The sequence below is a fragment of the Glycine max genome, chromosome 5 (genome assembly GCF_000004515.6).
Source record: "Glycine max cultivar Williams 82 chromosome 5, Glycine_max_v4.0, whole genome shotgun sequence".
NCBI classification, from domain to species: Eukaryota; Viridiplantae; Streptophyta; class Magnoliopsida; order Fabales; family Fabaceae; genus Glycine; species Glycine max.
In genome coordinates, this window is record NC_038241.2 from 28,735,034 (window position 1) to 28,743,217 (window position 8,184).

At 30.7% G+C, this 8,184-nt stretch overlaps 1 non-coding gene across 3 annotated transcripts; it reads right to left on the reverse strand.

The window, feature by feature from the left end:
* Window positions 1–215: 215 nt before the first annotated feature.
* On the reverse strand, window positions 216–5,229 carry LOC102659664 (uncharacterized). Of its 3 annotated transcripts, none has more exons than XR_005891473.1 (11): window positions 4,846–5,229; window positions 4,596–4,709; window positions 4,405–4,480; window positions 4,081–4,205; window positions 3,875–3,985; window positions 3,445–3,650; window positions 3,270–3,368; window positions 3,113–3,187; window positions 2,974–3,026; window positions 940–1,057; window positions 216–437 (listed from the first exon to the last, which is right to left on the reverse strand). It is a non-coding gene; the product is annotated as an uncharacterized protein (transcript). The 3 variants fall into 3 exon arrangements; XR_005891472.1 differs by having other exon boundaries at window positions 217–437; window positions 2,957–3,026; window positions 3,445–3,554; XR_005891471.1 differs by having other exon boundaries at window positions 218–437; window positions 2,957–3,026.
* Window positions 5,230–8,184: the final 2,955 nt, after the last annotated feature.

Below are 8,184 nucleotides of genomic sequence, written 5' to 3' on the forward strand. Positions count from 1 at the left end.
TAAACCGTCGTTGTATATAACGTCGTTAAAATTAAATTGCTTTTTACGACGGTTATTTTAAAAACCGTCTTTGAAAGTAAGAATCATTCAAAGACGGTTATTAGTTAATAACCGCCTTTGAATGCTATGTCCGTGTTGACATTCAAAGACGGTTATTAGCTAATAACCGCCTTTGAATGCTATGTCTGCGTTGACATTCAAAGACGGTTATTAGTTAATAACCGCCTTTGAATGTTATGTCTTCTTTGACATTCAAAGATGGTTATTAGTTAATAACCGTCTTTGAATGTTGCTTCTTCTTTGACATTCAAAGACAGTTATTAGTTAATAACCGTCTTTGAATGTTATGTCTTCTTTGGAAGGCCTTCAACTTTCCATGCATGAACAAACTCTATCACTTCATATGAAGTTTCATTTGAAACACGTATATAGCGTACCTGATGCACACAGAATAGTTGAATTTCATATTACCATTTGACACAAATGTCATCAAAATTAAACAAAGGAAACAGTAAATCCTACCTTGATTGGACTAAAAGGTTATGGGTTTATGCTGACTACACAAACATGCAATAATTTATTTTTATTTACAGACTTGTAATAGGAATATAGGATACGAGACATTTGCCGCATATAACATATAAAAGTAGACAACAAAAGTGGTATGACCATCTCATCCCTCTTGTCCAACCAAATTTTTTGAGAGATAAACAATCTACTATACCATTCCACTCCTTAACAGCATTTTGTCTATCAACTTACAAGCAAATATATATCAATAATTTCATGGAAATATCAATAGTTTCAGTTGGAATAAATACTTTTAGAAAATAAAAAAATGTGTTTAGTTTCTCTGAGCCAAAACCAACACAAATCACTAGAAATTGTTAGAAAACTAGGAAAGCTAAAGCATGAAGTAAATTGAGTGAAATCAGTCACCTTTCCCTCATTGATAAGTTCTTGGAAAGCTTGCAATTGCTCAACAAATGGCATACTGGATCTCCATTTTGAATAATGATAGGAAAATTCGCCAAACGATGCAACATATCGATCTGGCCTATAATGAAATCAAGTAATTAAATCAAAATATTTATGTCAAAGTAATTAAATCCTTGTTAATTTATTTGATATCTCTCTTTATATCAAGTAATTAAATCAAAATATTTATGTCATTTTATATTTATTAATTAGCTTATTGACTAATATTATTAAATATTTTTATTCAATCAACTAGCTAGCTTATAAATTTTTATTATTTCAGCTCTTATGAGTTTTAACTAATTTATAAGTTTAATTTTTAACTAACTTGTAAATTAGTTTTGACAAATATTCTCGTATCAACTATTTTTTATTTTTATCTTTGTATGACCTAGAGTCAAAGTAACTACCAATATTTAGTCAAAAAATAGAGTGCAGTGAAAAGGACAACATAATATTATTTTTAATGTATATAAGTTTGGATGGGATTGGGTGCACGAATATGTCCCATGATGAACTCCATTACAATTGGAATCGTGGCTTCTCATTCTTCAAATTGAATTATTCTATAATAGTTAGATATAAAAATACTTTTTATTAAATAAACTAGCCATTAATAAAAATATATAAATATTTTTGGACAACATAATATTATTTTTAATGTATATAAGTTTGGTTAAAATATTCTTGAATCTATACAAATCTAGCCAAATATGACTTTAGTCTTTAAAAAAAATTTGTTGATCTTGATTCTTATAAGTGTTAATTTTTTTTAAATAATCTGTAATTAACTTTTAATGATGTAATATGTATTTAAATGTGAAAATCATTAATTTTTAATGATTCAAATTTTAAAATTTAAGAATGAAAAACAATAAAAAAAATTATGAAACAAAATTGAATTTAATTATATTTAAAAAAAACTAAAAAATATATTTTATCATCTAAAATTCTTATATTCAGACATCCTGATCCTAATCTTCCTTCTCGACCTTCTTCTTGCGGTAACTGGTTGAAGGCCTTGGAGTGCTAGAATTTCTATTCTGGAAGCTCTGTTTGATTTGACATAACATAATTCAATTATCAACTTGTAAGTGATTAATAATGTTAATTAAAAAATAATTAATTAGCTAGTGTTTACTTTTGATGTGAGTGTTCAAACTCACTAGTGGCGTGTTATTTTTTTTAAAGCCTCACATTTTAATTATTTATGAATTTTTTATTTTATGTTAGATTTCTTTTGTCAAACTTCAGCTTTAATTACCTTGTATATCTTTTTCATATAAAATCTCGTCTAATTATATTTTTCAATTAAGTTTTATTTTAAATTCATTCTTATTCCTCGATTTAAGCAATTTTTATTTGTATATTAATTAATTATATTTTCATATAATTTTAAATAATTTTGTTTCATATTTTATAAAAATTATTTATATTCAAGTTATATATATATATATATATTATGCATACGAATTCATCTTCTACTGAGGCCGCGAGTATCCAGATTCATCTTCTATTGATTTTGAGTATAGTCCCAGTACTCAAATCTTAATAATATATTTTAAAACATAATATTCATATTTCATCTCTTTAAAGTTAGAAGTAATATTTAAAATTAATAGATAGAACAATTATGTATGTGTGTGTGTTTGTTTCATGAGATTAGTGTGTCATAATTAATTGTCTCAACTGCATGGATGTACTTAAAAAACATATTTGCTTATAATTATAAATATCAAACAATCATTAAACAATATATTAATCGAGGAATTAAAACAATTTTATGAAAGGCCTTTTAATTAACATACTTGGCTAAATTAAAAAATTTCTCCTCACATTTATAAAGTTAAAACTTTATAATTATCATAGTTAATTTTAATTCATTCATCAAAGTTTTAATAGTAATAATAATAATTATCAAATTAGAAAGGCAAAATAAAAGCAGCACTTAATAATTAAGCTAAATTGTGATTTTTACCTCAAGGATTGACTTACAATTTAACACCTTCTGCAGCATTTCAAGTCCATCAACTTGTTTTCATATCATTCTGCAAATTGCAGGCACATTTATTATAATTCAATAGTTATAGACAGTTCAAGTTATGCATGATTGTTCCTCAACAAACAGTCCCACCTCAAGATCTTGAATTTGCTCAATACGTGGGTCCTCAAACTTAAACCTTCGAACCACCATTCTCTCTCGATCTTCCTGCTTGCAAGACAATCCAGATGATAGTCCAACCAAATATTTATAAACAACATTTGGTATACTCCAGTTCAGCCAACAATACCTTATTTGAATCCTTGATATTTAACAAGGCTTGAGACTGGACCGCTATATCTTGAACACATATTGATTCAGACTTGGCACCTTTTGTTGCCACAACTCTCTTTTGAGATGATGAAACAAATAGTTAGAAATCAAAACAAATCTAAAAGTACTTAACCAAAGAAAAATCAACTTACAGAAGATACAGCTTTATTTCCATGTTTTGAAACACCATTGGCAGTTGATTTCCCAGCCTTTGCTTTTGATGTTGCACCCACTGAAACTGCTCTACCTGACTCAAATGACTCTAAAGACCAAAAAAAGGAGGAGCTAAGAGAAGATATCCACACAAATTCACCAACATTCGCAAAGAAGAATGAACCAAAGAACGTGCCTTGAAAAGCTGCATATGGTTTCAAATTCTCAACAATTAGTGTCAATGGTGGTCCATGAATGTCTTTAACCATTTTTTCAATCTAACAATAAGTAAACAATTCCAAGATGCTTGATATTACAAGAATATTAAGGAAACAAGGGAAGAAAGAAGCATTTTTCTTATACACATACCCAGACAAAACACCCAAGACAAAACAATGAAAGAACACAAGATCAGCACAGAACACATACCATTTTATCCAGATGGACAACAACCAGCCAAGCATCTAATGTATTCAGCACACATTCTCTCATGTGCTTCTTGTTGTCACCAAGACATTTCAATATATTAGACAGAACACCCTGCAACAAACCATTTCAAGAAATGTTCAAACAGAAAACATCAAAATAGTACCAAATGGGAAAAAAAATACAAAAACAGAACAGGATCCTCTTACCTTGCTTCCCTTCTCTACAACTTGACCCATTGCTGATGCAACATTGCCAATTGCTGTCAAGGAAGCCATGACAATGTTTTTGTTGCTATCAAGGAGTCGTTCCCTAAGAGCCCCAAACAACTCACCTGGTAATAAAATAGTAGTTAGGAATAATTAACAAAGACTGACAAATTTACAATAAACAAAATAATCAACTAGAAATCTAGAATAATTACTAAAAGATAGCATTCAACTAATCCATTTGGGGAGGAAGTTGATGAAAAGGGAGAGTAGAGAGAGAGAGCATAAGGTTCAAATTTTTTTTTTAAAATGCTAATGGAGTACCAATTCCAATTGCTTGAATGCGCTTATTAGCCTCTTCCAATATTTTGTTTACAGCATCAACAGACTCCATACGAACCTATAATAAGTAATGCACGGCAACATTAGAAGCAATAGCACAATAATATACTTCCTCAAATACTGAAAGCTCAAAGCAACATTAAATACAAATTGCTAGCTCTTATCAACCAAACCTTCCAATTAGGGCTTTCCAAGCTCTTCAGGAGAGTTGGTGAGATCTTTCCACTGATGTCTTTCAGCCCAGTAGCTATTGTTCACCAACTACTCATTCGTGACCTGCGTCTTCCCTGCAACCAACATTAGCATACATCAGCAGTAACACAAGCTCCGCGACCTCACACGAACCTTATTGATTGGGTTTCTTCAAAGCTTAACCTAAAAGAAGGTTAAAAGAAGCTTAACCTAACTAAGTAACTCACTAACCTCATTTCTTATAAGTGATCGACCAATATATTTCTTCACGAATTGCGACTTCGAGTCGGGAAGGTTCGCACCGGCTGGGAAGTCAACCTCGGGTTGTAGAAGAACAACCTCGGGTTCAGAACAGTGAACAGCCCAGGGGCTTGCTTCAAATGCAAAATGAGCGACAAGGTTAGGGTTCAGAACAGTGAACTCAAATGCGAAAGCAGCTTAGAGTGTTCTGAACTAAAATTTTATTTTTTATTTTTTTTCTTTTTTTATTTTGGTTTACGACGGTTTTTTATACAAACTGGCGTAAATTTTATTACACAAAACATTCTAAGGCGGTTATTGAAAACCGCCTTAGAATGTATGTCGTGAATTCCAATTTTCAACACAATAATTACAAAATTGCCACCGTACTATTTTCTAAAGCGGTTCCCTTATAACCGGCGTAAAAACGGTGTCGTAAAAAGACTTTTTTTTAGTAGTGTCAGTTTGCGAAGTTTTAATTTGAAAAACAATATATAAAGCCTATAATACCTAGAAAAGGCATCCACAAAATGAATGTATTATCCTACTCCATTTATGAAAGACAATGGGGAAGGTCCCCTAATATCACAGTATACAAGTTCCCAGTCTTGTGTGATAAGTACGTAATAGATGAAGCAAAAAGTGGTACTCGTGGGATCCCCCGTGTTGAAAGAGAGACATAGATTGCATGGTTTATTAAAGTTAAACAATACTACCTCCCGTCCTTCTTATAAGAAACCAGTTTCAATGTATTTTCTTACACTGAAACTTGTTTGTTAAAAAATAGGGTTGGAGGAAATATATTATAATATCTATGATCGCTTTATTGGATATACAGGTGGGCTAAGACAGCATGCCACAAGTCAACAAAAGAAATAGAAGTATCAAATTAAAAGGGCTGAATTAAAAGCACAATGTACAGGATCTTTAGGTTGCAACTATAGTCAAACATGTAAACCCATTGTTGAGCTTGCCTTGGAGAAGTATTTCTTGGCCAAAGATTTGACAAAGCAAGAGTTAGCATATATAACTAAAAGAAATAAAAATTTTCTCTGCAAAATTAAAAGACACTTAATGGCTCCAAGGACATATGATAAGTTATTGAGGAAGAGGAGTTGAGTTACGTATATAAGGAAAGTTAAATTGCCAATGTACTTTATTGGCATCAAGGTTTTAAATTGTGATCATGATTTTGTCGCATTTGATGATATTGCGGAAAATTTTGGATAAATGCAATCATAATTACAATTGTATTATAGTTGTGAATATTTCAAAAGTCTTCATGCCGAAATTAAAGCCACCGACTATTTTTTAAAACCTTGATTGACATACTTTTTTCATTATCAAATGAGGATATCTAAAGCATAATTTAAAAAACCAGCTCGTGATTGACCCAGTCATGATACTAGGTTACTAAGTTAACGGCATGATTCGATCTATAATAAAAAAATATAAAATTTTTATACATGTCTTAAAATATTTAAAAATAACATCACAAATTAATAAAATTTCATAACATAGATAATTCACGGATGAGACATGCTTAGGCCTAACTTTATTCCTCCAAGAATGAAACCACCCGGTTTACATATATGACTCGATGACTCGACAACATTCATCATCACCAGCAGTAGCAGACGGTGGTGTTCTTCTTTTAGGCCCATGGCTTCTCAAATTAGTAATATTATTACGTTTTGTTGGTCGCACCACGAAATTATGACTGATACTGCTATGGCTGATGATGTGAGGCCTAAAAATCTACCGATAACACCTTAGGATGGTATTGAAATTCGCTGGCATCGATAAACTTGAACACAAGATTCACAAGTTTTGGTGTGATTCTGTTTTTTAGAACTGTTGGAAGAGTTTTATTAAAATGAAACTTAAAACAAATTTTCAACACTGCACCATGAACGTGTTTTGCCACAAATTTTTAACACCAGAATAAAAATCCGAATTTGCCTTAACACAAACATGTAGCAGTCTTTGCTTTGGCGAGAGAGAAGAAGCAAATGCAGTTTAGAGAAGAATGAGGAGAAGCTGTGAGAGGAAGGAACAAGGAAGTGAGAACCAAGAACGAGGAGACAAAGTGTGATTCTGATCATTATGCTTTATAAAATCAAAAACCTAGAAATCAAAACGATACTGTTTCGCACTCCACAAGAAAAAAAGGATAGCAGTTCAACCACAAACCGGATCGGGTTGCTCCGGATCGAAAGCATGCCTGATCGAGCGAGAGACTTGACCTGGTCCAATCACCGGGTCACGGTCCGACCAGTCAAGTCAGTCTGAGTTTTCAAACTTTGAAACTATTGTATGGTCATCTATATTACAAGTTTGAAAGAGCGAGTGCGAGATGGTTTGTGCTCCTAAATCTAGATACCAAGTTGGATCATAAAGTTAGGTGTCGCTGTTGGATTTTGAGACAACTGTGGTAGAAGCATGGATAGAGGGACTGCGGGAGGGGGGTCCTCCCCCCTGAATTTTTTTAATTTTCATTTTATATATATATATATATATATATATATAAAATTATATAAAAAGAAAAATATTTTAATATTGATATATATATATATATATATATATATATATGTGAATAATTATTTTATTTACGGGGGGTTTGACTATGTAAATAAATATATATTTTATTTTTTTATAGTTTTTATTGTAAAGATATGATTGTTTAGTTTTTCTCTTTTATATAAAATAATTTAATATATTTTATTTTCAATTCTAATAGCTTTTTTGTATTATTTTCATTTAATTGATTTGAGAATTAAATATTATTTATCAATATTTGTTAATGCGATAAACTTATGAACAACATATAAGAAATTGGCAACTTCAATTTTGAGACACATCAACAAGTATCCTATCTTTTATCATTAATATTCCAATATTTTCTTTTTTCACCATTCTTCCTATGTTTTTTCCCCTTGTTTTACAATCCTTACTTCTTTTCTAATACTTCTGATCTTGAGTTTCACTAGAGCTTTGCTCGAATATGCTTTTGAGATATATGTAGCATTTGCTTCTTTTCCAACAATTCAAAAACAAATTCCTTTTTAATGGTTTCTTTTCATTATTGTGGTAAGAAGATAATTCGGTCAGTAACATAATTTAGTCTTATTTAGTTAATAAATTTTTTTGTAAGAAATTATATTTAACATGAATATCAATCTTTATTACAAATTCATGAGCATTCTTGTGTGGTTAAATTAATATAGGGATGCTCCAATTACTTAGTTGTTACCTTAAATATTCAAAGAAATTTTTTTATTATTCATAATAATCCTATTTGATCGACTTGAATAAAATCATTTTCAATAA